At 45.9% G+C, this 15,753-nt stretch overlaps 1 long non-coding RNA gene across 1 annotated transcript in view; it reads right to left on the minus strand.

The window, feature by feature from the left end:
• Nucleotides 1-15,753, minus strand: part of LOC140185445 (uncharacterized) — a 43,856-nt gene that overhangs the window by 14,633 nt on the left and 13,470 nt on the right. The window contains exon 2 of the long non-coding RNA XR_011882637.1: nucleotides 846-906. This is a non-coding gene — a long non-coding RNA (uncharacterized lncRNA). The remainder of the gene's footprint in view (nucleotides 1-845; nucleotides 907-15,753) is intronic.

Genomic DNA, 15,753 nt, shown 5'->3' on the forward strand with positions numbered 1-15,753 from the left:
CCGTACAGCAGGCTCCCCCTCCCCACACAGCTGATGAACGGCAGTAACCAATACAGTTTGGTACCAGCGGCGTCGCAGGAGTTGCCAGTCAGAGTTGAACTCAATGAAGGACTGCCTTAGAGGCTCCAGCTCCGGAGATTTCTCCTGGGGGATCACTCCCAAAGCCTTCCCCACGAGAGGATATAGTCGCAAGGCAGCAGAGGTTTGAGATCAGAGTTTTCCTTCTCCGGGGTGAGCTGCCAACCATGGTTGAAGAGCTCCATCTGCCCAAGGTGACTGATTTTAAGTCACCTTTGCCCCTTCTCCTGTCAGAAGAAATGGCTCTGCCGGGCTTAGGAGCTAAACCACACGTGAAGGCCAGGAACTGGACCTGGTTGCAACAGGCTAGTTGAGATGCACACAGTTGGGAGAATTTAATAGGTAGTGGGAGCTTATCCCCATTACGTACCACCCCCACCCATAACAACATTAAGGAACCAGTCTCATTAATTTTGCCCAGAAATTCTAGTGAGAGATGGAGGGCTACTCACGAAGCCACAGCTAACCATACATTGGGTTTCCTCTCAACACACATCAAAGTTGCTGGTGAACGCAGCAGGCCAGGCAGCCTCTCTAGGAAGAGGTACAGTCGACGTTTCCAGCTGAGACCCTTCCTCCAGCCCACTCCTCCCAAGGCTAGTCCCCCTCATTTTATTGGACATGAACTCTGAAATGCGGCAGTGGTGGAAACAATGACCCCCCCCCCCAGTGAAAGTTACTGCATGTTCTGTTTGATGATAATCCAAGTGTCACATCCCATCAATACGTGATACAGGAAATATTTAGTGCAATATTCATCATCGTACCTGCACATCTTCAAAGTCCATGACTTAAAAGGTAATACAGTCAGTCTCCAATGAACGCTTCCTGTACATGAAACAGAGTGAGACCAGTCACGACAGATCATTTCCAAAAATCCATCATATTGTAATATCGCACATTTTCATTGGGGAACATAGGTCCGGACAACAGAAGAAATACAACAAACCTGCATACAAGGGGGGGTGCTGTCGTAGTCTGGTGGACTGGCCTCTACCTTGCTGAGGCCGAACAACAACTCTCAAACACCTCCTCTTATTTGCCTCTTGAACAGGACCACACTCAGGACCACCAGGCCATTGCCTCCACACCATCAGCGATCTTATTAAGTCTCGGGATCTCCCATCTACTGCCACCAACCTCATAATTCCCTCAACCCGCACCTCCCATTTCTACCTCCTACCCAAGATCCACAAACCTGCCTGTCCAGGTAGACACATTGTTTCAGCTTGCTCCTACCCCACCAAACCCATATCGGCACACCTTGACTCTGTTTTATCTCCACCCCCTTGGTTCAGTCCCTTCCCAACTACATCCATGACACTTCACACGCTCTTGATCTTTTCAATGATTTCAAGTTCTCTGGCCCAGAGCATCTCATTTTCTCCATGGATGTCCAGTCCCTATGCACCCTCGTCCCCCACCAGGAAGCCTCAAAGCTCTCTTCTCTTTCTGAACACCAGACCTAACCAGTTCCCCTCCACCACCACTCTCCTCTGCCTAGTGGAACTTGTCCTCAATCTCAATAATTTCTTCTTCAGCTCCTCCCACTTCCTTCAAACAAAAGGTCTAGCCATGGATACTTGCCTGAGTCCCAACTACGCCTGCCTTTTATTCAGTTAAGTAGACAGTCTATGTTCCAAGCCTACACTGGTGTCCGTCCCCAACTTTTGCTACACTACATCGATGACTGCATTAGCGCTGCGTCCTGCACCCATGCCGAACTTGTTGACTTCATCGACTTTGCCTCCAACTTCCACTCTGCCCTTAAATTTACCTGGTCCATTTCCGATACCTCCCTCCCCTTTCTCGATCTCTCTGTCTCTATCTCTGGAAACAGCTTATCTACTGATATGTTTTATAAACCCACTGATTCTCACAGCTACCTGGACTATACCTCCCCCTACCCTGTTACTTGTAAAAATGCAATTCCTTCTCTCAATTCCTCCACCTCTACTGCATCTGCTCTCAGGATGAGGATTTTCATTCCAGAACAAAGGAGATATCTTCCTTCTTCAAAGAAAGGGGCTTCCCTTCCTCCACCAACAACACTGCCCTCAACCACATCTCTTTCATTTCACACACATCTGACCTCATCGCATCCTCCTGTCTCCCCACCAGGGATAAGCCCTCACCTACCACCCCACCAGCCTCCACGTGCAGCACATAATTCTCCGGAACCTCCGCCATCTCCAACAGGATCCCACTACCAAACACATCTTTCCCTACCACTCCTCCCTCCACTTTCTCCTTTCTGCAGGGATCGGTCCCTATGCAACTCCCTTGGCTAATCATCCTTCCCCACTGATCTCCCTCCTGACGCTTATCCTTGTCAGTGGAACAAGTGCCATACCTGCAGCCATACTTCCTCACTACCATTCAGGGCCCCAAACAGTTCTTCCAGATGAGGCAATACTTCATCTCTGAATCTGTTGCGTTCACTTATTGTATCCAGTGCTCCCGGTGTGGCCTCTTGTATATCGGTGAGACCCGACGCAGATTGGGAGACCGCTTTGCTCTGTCCGCCAGAAAAAGAAGGCCACCCACTTCAATTCCACTTCCCGTTTCCATTCCAATGTCTCCACCTCTACTGTTACAATCAGGCTTCACTCCCGTTGGAGGAGCAACACTTTAGATTCTGTCTGGGTAGCCTCCAACCTGATGGGATGAACAGGGCCTGCTTCTGTTATGTACTGTCCTAAAATAGGCACAAATGGTATTACGGGTTGAGGTACCCTTCATCCGAAATGGCTGGGGGCAGAAATGTTTTAGATTTTGGATGCAGTATGCTGATCATGAAACAAGCAAAGATCCATCACCTGTATCAGCTTCTGCTCACCAAAGCCCAGATGAGGAAGTGAAATTCACCACTAGAGGGAGCACAGTAAATCATATACTCGAGGTGCAGATGGTAACTGGTGTAACTTAACTACCAGAGTGGTTAATTTGAGGATATAATAATTGATGAGGAGTGCAGATATTGAAGAGTTACAAGGCTGGAGGAGATTATGGACAGGACAGGCCAGACCAGGGTAAGGAAAGATATGAAAAGAATTTGACAAAAAAAAATGTTGCTTAACATGAGCAACAAAGTAGAACAAAGCAGAGTAGGTGAACAGGGCAAGTTTAGACCACAGGAAGCAGATTTTGATAAATTTAGAGTTGAGAAGCAACAAGGCCAGATGGGAGTGTTATGGGACAGTACTGAAAGTAATATCAAGGATGAGGTTACGGAGTACCTGGAGGCGTATGACAAGATAGGCAGAACTCAGCATGGATTCCTTAAAGGAAAATCCTGCCTGACAAACCTATTACAATTTTTTGAGGAAATTACCAGTAGGCTAGACAAGGGAGATGCAGTGGATGTTGTATATTTGGATTTTCAGAAGGCCTTTGACAAGGTGCCACACATGAGGCTACTTAACACATTAAGAGTCCATGGAATTACGGGAAAGTTACATACGTGGATAGGGCGTTGGCTGATTGGCAGGAAACAGAGAGTGGGAATAAAGGGATCCTATTCTGGTTGGCTGCCGATTACCAGTGGTGTTCCACAGGGGTCGTGTTGGGACCGCTTCTTTTTACATTGTACATCAAGGATTTGGATTATGGAATAGATGGCTTTGTGGCTAAGTTTGCTGACGATACAAAGATAGGTGGAGGGGCTGGTAGTGCTGAGGAAACAGAGTCTGCAGAGAGACTTGGATAGATTGGAAGAATGGGCAAAGAAGTGGCAAATGAAATACAATGTTGGAAAGTGTATGGTTATGCACTTTGGCAGAAGAAATAAACGGGCAGACTATTATTTAAATAGGGAAGAATTCAAAGTTCTGAAATGCAACGGGACTTGGGAGTCCTCGTACAGGATACCCTTAAGGTTAAACTCCAGGTTGAGTCGGTGGTGAAGAAGGCGAATGCAATGTTGGCATTCATTTCTAGAGGAATAGAGTGTAGGAGCAGGGATGTGATGTTGAGGCTCCATAAGGCGCTGGTGAGACCTCACTTGGAGTACTATGGGCAGTTTTGGTCCCCTTATTTAAGAAAGGATGTGCTGACGTTGGAGAGGGTACAGAAGAGAAGATTCACTAGAATGATTCCAGGAATGAGAGGGTTAACATATGAGGAACGTTTGTCCGCTCTTGGACTGTATTCCTTGGAGTTCAGAAGAACGAGGGGAGACCTCATAGAAACATTTCAAATGTTGAAATGACAGAGTGGATGTGGCAAAGTTGTTTCCCATGATAGAGGAGTCTGGTACAAGAGGGCATGACTTAAGGATTGAAGGGTGCCCATTCAGAACAGAAATGCGAAGAAATTTTTTAGTCAGAGGGTGGTGAATCTATGGAATTTGTTGCCATGGGCAGCAGTGGAGGCCAAGTCATTGGGTGTATTTAAGGCAGAGATTGATAGGTATCTGAGTAGCCAGGGCATCAAAGGTTATGGTGAGAAGGCAGGGCAGTGGGACTAAATGGGAGAATGGATCAGCTCATGATAAAATGGCAGAGCAGACTCAATGGGCCAAATGGCCGACTTCTGCTCCTTTGTCTTATGGTAATATATAAGGTTTCAACTGTGCATAATCCAATGATCAACACTGGAGAAGCAGAAATTGGTTGCATGCATAAATTGAATTGAGACTGAAAAAGGATCTAGTGCTTTTCCAGTGTATATGACGAATAAACACTCTTGGGCTTCCAGCCGTGTACAGGTATGAATTATAACCAATGCTTCGATGACAAGCTCTGCCATCTTCTTCAAGGATGAAGACTGCCCAAATTCATTTCACCTCATACTTAGATCAGATTTGCATTACATTGATCTGGACTGCATTTAGACTCTGCTCTTTGCTAAAGGGCTTGTTGTCCAACTTGTCTCTTGTTCCACCTAAACCCCAATATTTACTAAAATAACATTTTCTGCATGTTATGCTAATTGAAACAATAAGAGGGCCAAGGCTGGACTGAGCACTGGAGTGAAGGTATCTTACTGCAATTATGGGGGACAGTGAAATTTCCTTAATTTTGCTTTGAGTACATAGCTCAATTCACCAGCCAGTAGTGTAGTGGCATCAGCATCGGACTTTGAGGCAAATGTGCCCATGTTCGAAACTGATGGCTGCTTGCACGCTTTTCATCCGTGCTGGGTGGAGCATCGAGCTAGCAACCTGGCCTCATTAAAAAAAAAAGGTCAAATGATACAGAAACAGCGAAGATGGTGCCTGATGCACCACAAGGCGCGAAAAGAAACGACAACAACAACATAGCTCAATTTTATCTCCTTAAGTAATGAGTAAGGGCATCAAAGGTTACGGTGAGAAGGCAGGAAAATGGGATTGAGAGAGAAAATAAATCAGTCATGATCGAATAGCTTCTTCATGCACACAAGCGTCAAGGATTAAAATAACACATTTACAATAAATTTTATCAGTGAATTTTCCACAATGTGGATCTTGAGTTAAAATATTACTGTCACAGTGAAAAGTTTGACTTGTATACTGTACATACAGAACAATTCATTACACAACACACTGAGGTAAAACAAGGTAAAACAACAACAAACTATAGAATAAAATCTAGCAGCTACAGAAAAAGGCCGTGCAAGTAGATCATAAGGTGCAAGATCATAACAAGGTAGATTCAGGTCAATTTATCATACGATGGAAAAATTAAGAGTCTTATAACAGCAGGGTAGATGCTGTCCTCAAGCCTGGTGGTACATGCTTTTGGGCTTTTGTATATTCTGCCCAATGGGAGAGGGATGAGACTATGTCCAGGGTGGGTGGGGTCTTTGATTTTGCTGACTGCATTACTAAAGCAGCGAGAAGTATGGACAGTCGATGGAGGGGAGGCTGGTTCCTGTGATGTGCTGAGCTGTGTCTATACCTTCCTGTAGTTTCTTACACTCATGGGCAGACCAGTCGCTCTATGTGGTGCATCCAGATAAGATGCTTTCTAAGGTGCAGCAATAAAAAGTGATAAGGCTCAGCAGAGACATGTTGAATTTATTTAGCCCCCTGAGGAAGGAGAGGCAATCCCTTATACAGATATAAATCAGAAACTATTTTCTGTATTCAATTAAAATTCATGAAGGTCACTTTTACTTCAACTCTCAGATCACATCCACTCCCTCACTCAGTCTTTTCTAATGGGTGTTCCGCACCCCCACCCCCAAAGTTTTGGTATCAATCTTATACTTTGCACTCATTTTGATCCTTTATACAATGTGATGCTCGAAACTAATCACAATATGCAGTGTAGCCAACATTCAAATAGTTCCTTGTTTTTGACTTCTCTCACATTGACATAATTAACCATCCCATAATCCTTATTTAGATTTTTCTTCAATAAACTAAATATTTAGAACATAACATTACATCACAGCTCAGGCCCTTTGGCCCAAGATGTGCAGATATTTAAACCTACTCTAAGATCATTCCAGCCTTTCGCTTCTACAAAGACCTCCATTTTTTTTAAATCATCCATGTACCTAAGGTTTTCTTAAATGTCCCTAATGTATCAGCCTCAAATGTATATATAGATGATGTCCAATGTTCATTTGACTAAATGCCAAAGGGACAAGACAATGCAAGAGTGGATGGAATTGAAGGAGAAAGAATACTTTACATGCAGGGAATGAACTGGCATGACAATGAACAAACTAGCGTTCAACATCAGCAAAACAAAGGAACTGATTGTAGACTTTAGGAAGGGGAAATCAGACAAACATATACCAGTCTTTATCGGAGAGTCTGTGGTGGAAAGGGGGAGCAGATTCAACCGCAACCATGAAGACAGTGCGCTAGCATCTCCCTACATTTCACCTTCAAGTTCAGGTTTATTATCATTCAGTCAAACAAAATAAAAACTGACTGTAAAAGCTTTTATAGATATTTGAAAAGAAAAAGATTGATCAAGACAAACGTAGGTCCCCTACAGTCAGAAACAGGTGAATTGATCATGGGGAACAAGGACATGGCAGACCAATTGAATAATTACTTTGGTTCTGTCTTCACTAAGGAGGACATAAATAATCTTCCGGAAATAGTAGGGGACAGAGGGTCCAGTGAGATGGAGGAACTGAGCGAAATACACGTTAGTAGGGAAGTGGTGTTAGGTAAATTGAAGGGATTGAAGGCAGATAAATCCCCAGGGCCAGATGGTCTGCATCCCAGGGTGCCTAAGGAAGTAGCCCAAGAAATAGTGGATGCATTAGTGATAAGTTTTCAAAACTCTTTAGATTCTGGATTAGTTCCTGAGGATTGGAGGGTGGCTAATGTAACCCCACTTTTTAAAAAAGGAGGGAGAGAGAAATCGGGGAATTATAGACCGGTTAGCCTAACGTCGGTGGTGGGGAAACTGCTGGAGTCAGTTATCAAGGATGTGATAACAGCAGGTTTGGAAAGCGGTGAAATGATCGGACAAAGTCAGCATGGATTTGTGAAAGGAAAATCATGTCTGACGAATCTCATAGTATTTTTTGAGGATGTAACCAGTAGAGTGGATAGGGGAGAACCAGTGGATGTGGTATATTTGGATTTTCAAAAGGCTTTTGACAAGGTCCCACACAGGAGATTAGTGTGTAAACTTAAAGCACACGGTATTAGGGGTATGGTATTGATGTGGATAGAGAATTGGTTGGCAGACAGGAAGCAAAGAGTGGGAATAAACGGGACCTTTTCAGAATGGCAGGCAGTGACTAGTGGGGTACCGCAAGGCTCAGTGCTGGGACCCCAGTTACTTACATTATATATTAATGACTTGGATGAGGGAATTAAATGCAGCATCTCCAAGTTTGCGGATGACACAAATCTAGGCGGCAGTGTTAGCTGTGAGGAGGATGCTAAGAGGATGCAGGGTGACTTGGATAGGTTAGGTGAGTGGGCAAATTCATGGCAGATGCAATTCAATGTGGATAAATGTGAAGTTATCCACTTTGGTGGCAAGAACAGGAAAACAGATTATTATCTGAATGGTGGCCGATTAGGAAAAGGGGAGGTGCAACGAGACCTGGGTGTCATTGTACACCAGTCATTGAAAGTGGGCATGCAGGTACAGCAGGCGATGAAAAAGGTGAATGGTATGCTGGCATTCATAGCAAGAGGATTCGAGTACAGGAGCAGGGAGGTACTACTGCAGTTGTACAAGGCCTTGGTGAGACCACACCTGGAGTATTGTGTGCAGTTTTGGTCCCCTAATCTGAGGAAAGACATTCTTGCCATAGAGGGAGTACAAAGAAGGTTCACCAGATTGATTCCTGGAATGGCAGGACTTTCATATGATGAAAGACTGGATCGACTAGGCTTATACTCACTGGAATTTAGAAGATTGAGGGGGGATCTTCTTGAAACGAATAAAATTCTAAAGGGATTGGACAGGCTAGATGTAGGAAGATTGTTCCCAATGTTGGGGGAGTCCAGAACGAGGGGTCACAGTTTAAGGATAAAGGGGAAGCCTTTCAGGACCGAGATGAGGAAAAACTTCTTCACACAGAGAGTGGTGAACCTGTAGAATTCTCCGCCACAGGAAACAGTTGAGGCCAGTTCATTGGCTATATTTAAGAGGGAGTTAGATATGGCCCTTGTGGCTAAAGGGATCAGGGAGTATGGAGAGAAGGCAGGTACAGGGTTCTGAGTTGGATGACCAGCCATGATCATACTGAATGGCGGTGCAGGCTCGAAGGGCCGAATGGCCTACACCTGCACCTATTTTCTGTGTTTCTAAAACAGTGTCCCTCCTGGGCCAAGGTGCAAAACACAGCACATAAAGTCACACACAGCACACAAAGTTACAAAAGCATATGGTCACACAATAATATCAGCACAAGTCCCTTTGTGGCATGGACTGGAGAATCATTTATCCACAAGTCACCAGCAGCCAACCAGAAAAAGTTCCCTTTATTTCCACTCTTTGCCTCCTGCCAATCAGCCACTACTTTGTCCATGCTAGAATCTTTTCTGTAATACCATGGGCTCTTATCTTGTTAAGCAGCCTCATGTGTGGCACCTTGTCAAAGGCCTTCTGAAAATCCAAATACACAACATCAACTGATTCTCCTTTGTCTATCCTGCTTGTTATTTCTTCAAAAAATTCCAACAAATTTGTCAAGCAAGATTTTCCCTTGAGGAAACCATGCTGACTAAAGCTGCTAAGTGCCTCCAAGTACCCTGAGACCACATCCTTAATCAGTCCAACTTCCTAACCACTGAGGCCAGACTAACTGGCCTATAATTTGTTTTTCTGCCTCTCTCCCCTCATCTCACGTTGAATCAATCGCAGACAAAGGTAATCAAGTTTGACTTCAAGGAAGTTAGCACTGGAGAGCAGCATTGACAGGATAGCTGGCCTACAGGGGGCAGCCCTCACCCCAGCGCACCCGCCACACCCTCCTTCACCACCTCCAGTGTTTAAGATTTGCCATGTCATCGAAGACTCTGAGAAACTTCTACAGATGTACAGTGGAAAGTACTCTAACTGGATGCATTCTGGCCAAGTATGGAAACCCTATAGTAGATGAATGCAAGAGGCTACCAAGAGTGTTGGACTCAGTCAGTTCCATGATATAGCTCTCCCTACCAAGGACACCTACAAGAAGTAATGTCTCAAGAAGAACCAACCATCATTAAGAACCTCCACCATCTGAGCCATGCCCTTCTCTCATTGCTGCCATCAGGCAGGTATAGGAGCCTGAAGACACCTCAAAAGTTCAAAGGTTTCTTCTCCATTGTCATTATGTTCTTGAAGACCATAGTTCTACCTCAGATTATACTTCCTTCAACATGTACTAATGCTGTCATGATCATTTTTGTTTATTTTATTGTGCAAGCTTTTTTTTGTATAAATTTATGTTAATTTCTGTTTGTCCTGTTTGTGAAGTAGAAACATAGAAAACATACAGCACAATACAGGCCCTTCAGCCCACAAAGCTGTGACAAACATTTTCTTACCTTAGAACTACCTAGGCTTACCCATAGCCCTTATTTTCCGAAGCTCCATGTATCCATCCAGGAATCTCTTAAAAGACCCTATTGTATCTGCCTCCACCACCATCACCAGCAGCCCATTCCACGCACTCACCACGCTCTGCGTGGGGGATAAAAAACTTACCCCTGACATCTCCTCTGTACCTACTTCCAAGCACCTCGAAACTGTGCCCTCTCGTGCTAGCCATTTCAGCCCTGGGAGAAAAGCCTCTGACTATCCACACGATCAATGCCTCTCATCATCTTGTATACCTCTATCAGGTCATCTCTCATCCTCCATCGCTCCAAGGAGAAAAGTCGAAGTTCACTCAACCTGTTTTCATAAGGCATGCTCCCCGATCCAGGCAACATCCTTGTAAATCTCCTCTGCACCCTTTCTATGTACTGTGCTGTTACTGCAAAAAGCTAATTTTCATGGTATTTAGACCATGGGGGTGTTTTTTTTGTATATGCCATACTCTGCCAGAGCCTCGGCAACCACTTTTTTTCTCAAGTGGTTGTCTTGGAGGAAAGATTCAGTGAGTGGTCCCCCAAGTCCTTCTCACAGCACAGTTGTTTTTTTTTTACGAGGCCGAGTTGTGAGCTCGACACTCAACCTGGCACGGATGGAAAGCGTGTCCGGGAGCGGCCCGACTGGATTCGAACTCGGGAACCGTCGCTCCAGAGTCTGCTGCTGATGTCACTGCGCCACCAGCCGGGTCTGGGTATGTCTACCCATGGCAATAGATGAATTTGATGAATGCCTTCAATTCTAATTGTTGTTGTTATTCCTCTCCACACGTTGTGGCACATCAGGCAGCAACCTTGCCGTTTCTTAAGCATTTTCTCTGTTTTTTTTTTTATGAGGCCGAGTTGCTAGCTCGGCGTTCAACCTAGTACGAGTGGAAAGCGTGCAAGGAGCCAGTTGAATTCGAACCCCGGATCACTTTTTTAAAATTTCAAAATATACTTTATTCAAAAATAAAATTATATACAATAAGCCATTCAATAACTCTCCATCCTTTACATACGTTTCCATTATAGTCTGTACATATCCATACTTATGTCCACCCACGTGGCACTCCAGTAGTTCAGCTTAGCATATCATTGTTGAGGGGTATACTCCCCACCCTCCCGCGGGTGGAGAAACCTATACTGTGGTCCTTCCCCACCGGGCCCTTGCGGTGGCTGCACCGAGTTTCAGAGCATCCCTCAGCACGTACTCCTGCAGCCGAGGATATGCCAGTCGGCAGCATTCTCCCACGGACATCTCCATGTGCTGGCAGATCATCGAGTTTTGGGCCGACCAAAGAGCGTCTTTCACCGAGTTGATGATCTGCCAGCAGCACCGGATGTTGGTCTCCATGTGCGCCCCGGGAACAGCCCGTAGATCAGAGAGTCCTCTGTTACACAGCTGCTGGGGATGAAACGTGACACTAGCCCATCCATCCTCCTCCACACCCTCTTTGCGAACTGACAGTGTGCAAACAGGTGGGTCACAGACTCCTCCTCACTGCAGTCCTCCCGTGGGCAGTGGGGTGCGGAGACGACGTTCTGGGCATACAGGAGGGCTCTGACTGGGAGGGCCCCTCTCACCGCCAGCCAGGCGAGGTCCTAGTGCCTGTTGGTGAGGTCTGGCGATGAGGCATTTTGCCAGATGAACTGGATGGTCCGCTCAGGGAACCACCCCACTGTATCCTGCAGGACATTACGTGCTGACCACTGCCTGATGGCCCTTTAGTCAAAGGCATTGTCCTGGAAGAACTTTTCTACGAAGGACAGGTATGGAGGCGACGACCAGTTGACTGAGGCGTTGCGCGGGAGTGGGGCCAGACCCATCCTTCGTAGCCAGGGTGACAGGTACAACCTGGGCACATAGTGGTACTTGGTGCCCACATACCTGGGTTCTACACACAACCCGATGCAGCCACATACGAAGCTGGCCATCAGGGTGAGGGCGACATTGAGGACGTTCTTGCCCCCGTTGTCCAGGGACTTGTGCATGATGGTCCGTCTCACCCACTCCATCTTGGATCCCCAGACGAATCTGAAGACAGCTCGGGTGATTTCCGAGCTGTAGGAGCGGGGGACGGTCCACACCTGCGCCAAGTACAGCAGCCCTGAGGGCACCTCACACCTGATGACCAGGTTCTTGCCCATTATCGACAGGGAGCGCCCTCCCTACAGTCCCAGTTTCTGTTTCACCTTGGCAGTCCGCTCCTGCCAGTTCTTGTTGCACGCCTCAGCCCCTCCGAACCAGATCCCCAACACCTTCACGTGGTCAGACCTGATGGTGAAGGGGACGCTGGGTCAGTCGGGCCAGTTGCCGAAGAGCATGGCTTCGCTCTTCGTGCGGTTGACCCTGGCCCCCGACGCTAGCTCGAACTGTTCGCAGATGCCAATCAACCTGCGAACTGACCTCGGATCAGAGCAGAAGATGGTGACATCGTCCATGTACAGGGAGGTTTTCACTTGGGTCCCTCCACTTCCTGGCAGCGTCACCCCTCTTATGCCCTCATTCCTCCTGATGGCTTCCGCAAAGGGTTCTATGCAGCAGACAAACAAGACAGGGGAGAGGGGACAGCCCTGCCTGACTCCAGACCTGATGGGGAAGCTGCCTGTTTCCTACCCGTTGACCTGGACTGCACTACGGATGTCTGTGTAGGGCAGTCTGATCCAATTCTGAATTCCCTCCTCAAATCCCATTTTGGAGAGCACGTCCGCCATGTACGTGTGCGATATCCTGTCGAAGGCTTTCTCCTGGTCTAAGCTGACCAGGCAGGCGTTCACCCCCGTCCTGCACGTAGGCGATGGTGTCCCTCAGCAGCGTGAGGCTGTCTGAGATCTTCCTGCCCGGTACAGCACAGGTTTGGTCTGGGTGGATCACCTGTCCCAAAGCAGACTTGCCCCTGTTGGCGATAGCCTTGGACAGGATCTTGTAATCCACATTCAGGAGACAAATGGGTCTCCAATTTCTAATGTCCTCCCTTTCCCCCTTCTGCTTGTAGATGAGGATGATGATGCCCTTCCTCATGGACTCTGACATATTGCCGGCCAGAAGCATAGCGTTGTACGCTTCCAGCAGGTCTGGGCCCATCCAGTTCCACAGAGCCGAGTACAACTCAGCTGATAAGCCGTCACTTCCGGGAGTCTTACTGGACTCAAAGGAACGGATGGAGCCTGTCAGCTCATCCAGGGTCAGTGGCTGATCCAAACTCTCCCGCTTGCCGTCGTCTAAGACCTGCGTGATAGACGACAGGAAGTTGCGGGAGGCTGTGGATTCTGTGGCCTTTTCGTCGTACAGACCGGCACAGAAGGACTTACAGATCCTCAGTATGTCGGTCTGCAAGGACACGACTGAGCCGTCCTCTTCCTTAAGGTTGTGGATCACAGAGCTCCCCCTGTGCACCTTTTGGAAGGAAAAGCGTGAGCACGTCTCGTCCTGCTCCACGGTTTGAACCCTTGATCGGAAGATGATCTTGAAGGATTCGGCGGCGAGGTGCTGGGCTTGCTGGCTCTTCACCTCTCGCAATTCCTCCCTGATATCCACCCCCTTTGACTGCAGAAGGAGAAGTTGCTGCAACTCTGTCTGGAGTTTACACAGTTCCCTCTGCTCCTGCCTTGCTTTCTGGATACCCTTGCGGATGAAGAACTTCTTGATGTTCTCCTTGGTGGCTTCCCACCAGTGAACTGGGGAATCAAAGAAGGCTTTCAAGGTTCTCCAACCTGTGTACTCCCTCTCTAGTTCCTCGATGTTCTCTGGGGTCAGTAGCTTTACACTTAGCTTCCAAGTCCCCCTGCCTGCCTTCTGGTCCTCCTGTATCACTTGCTTCAAAGTCCGGTGCTGATGCCATTACATCATCAGCTGGCTTCAGTTCTAATAAAGGGTCCTAAAACTGAAGTGTTCAATCCATGCAACACACATCAACGTTGCTGGTGAATGCAGCAGGCCAGGCAGCATCTCTTGGAAGAGGTACAGTTGACATTTCAGGCAGAGACCCTTCGTCAGGACTAACTGAAGGAAGAGCTAGTAAGAGATTTGAAAGTGGGGGACTTTCCGGCAGGGGACTCAGAGTGAGCTGCATTTGGGCGTCGCTCCATACCCTTTACTTTCTTACATGTAACCACTCTTACTTACCTCACCTATACCTACACTAAACGATCTATATTATTGAACTACGACTTTTACTTATTGAAAATGAATACCAGAGCACAAGAAGTTAAAGAAGGGAAAGGTTCCGCTGGGAACAGAAAAAAAATGGTGATCCTGGAACTTCGAAGGAAACTCCAGTAACTATGGAACTAATGAAGAAACTTTTAGAAAATACAGTTAATCGAAGACTCACCGCAATTGAAGAAGTGTTGAATTTGAGGAAAGAAGAATCAAGAACATTCAGACATGAAGTCGACCAACATCAAGTCAGAATTTCGGAATTAGATGAAGATGGCCGTAAAAGAGAAAAAAGAATTGAAGCGCTTGAAAAATGTTTAACTTCAGTAACTCAGCAATTGGAACGCTATCAAGCTAAGACTATCGATCTTGAAAATCGTTCCGGACGACAGAATTTGCGATTAATTGGTTCTCCTGAGGATGTTGAGAAGGGAGATCCTACCAAATATTTTTCTAAATTGCTAATGGATGTGTTTGGCTCTGATATATTGGAAGAACCCCGATATTAGATTGTGCTCATCGCTCATTCCGTTTTAATCTGGAGAAATGGGCCAAACCAAGACCGATCATTATTCGGTTTCATTATGTCCACGAGAAGGAACGAGTTATCCAAGCTGCTCGGAAGAAAGGTATGATCGAATTTCAAGATTTCAAGTTCAGAATTGTTGAAGACTACAGCCAAGACAAACTGAAAAAACAGATGGCTTTTAAACCTCAGATGGCAGAACTTTATTGTCGGGGTTATAAAATAGCACTACTGTTTCCAGCCCGTCTGAGAGTGGTTATGCCGGATAACTCGCGTAGTCTGTTTAAAAATCCGATGGAAGCCCAAAGTTTTCTCGATGATCTGCCTCCCTTTACGGAGGATTAATCAATGTATCGTTTGGTTTTTTCTCTCGTCTCTGATTGTTTAGTTCGAGGTTTTGTTTTCTCGATTTGGCAGTGTAGGTTCGTTTTATATAGTTAAACGATATTAGGCTTTTTTGTTAGTGATCCTGTAGATCTTACTCTTAATACCTTTGGGTAATTATTTAGTTATAAGTTTAATGCCTGTTTTCTTTTTGAAATGTTACTAAAGTATTATATTTTAAAATGGGGGATTGTTTTTTTCTTCTCCCCATAATCCTTGCTGTTTCTCACATCATTTCCGATCAGTTATATTTGAAAAATTAATATAGTAATATGATTTAACGTTTGATGTTCTTTGAAATATGAGTAGCAAGGAACTATTCGATGCTTTTAATCGCTTTAAGATTTTTTTTCTTGCTATAGCTAGTTTTTACTTTTTTCCATAAGGGTGGTGTCTTTTTTTTGATAAACATATTTCTGTTGGGTCGCCCTCCGGAAAGATGGGGTTAGGTTTAGTCTTAGATTTAGCATTGGCCACTGTCTGGCTTTTTTCTGGGGTTTTGTGGGAGGTGGGTGGTATTTTTCCTTTTATTCCTTTTTCATTTTTTTCTTTTTAAACGGGCTGACCAGAAACTACCAAAATGTCTGAAATGTCGTAACTTCCGGTTCCTCTTTGGACCTTTTTTCCTCTTCCGGG

This window comes from Mobula birostris, chromosome 20 (genome assembly GCF_030028105.1).
Source record: "Mobula birostris isolate sMobBir1 chromosome 20, sMobBir1.hap1, whole genome shotgun sequence".
Lineage (NCBI taxonomy): Eukaryota > Metazoa > Chordata > Chondrichthyes > Myliobatiformes > Myliobatidae > Mobula > Mobula birostris.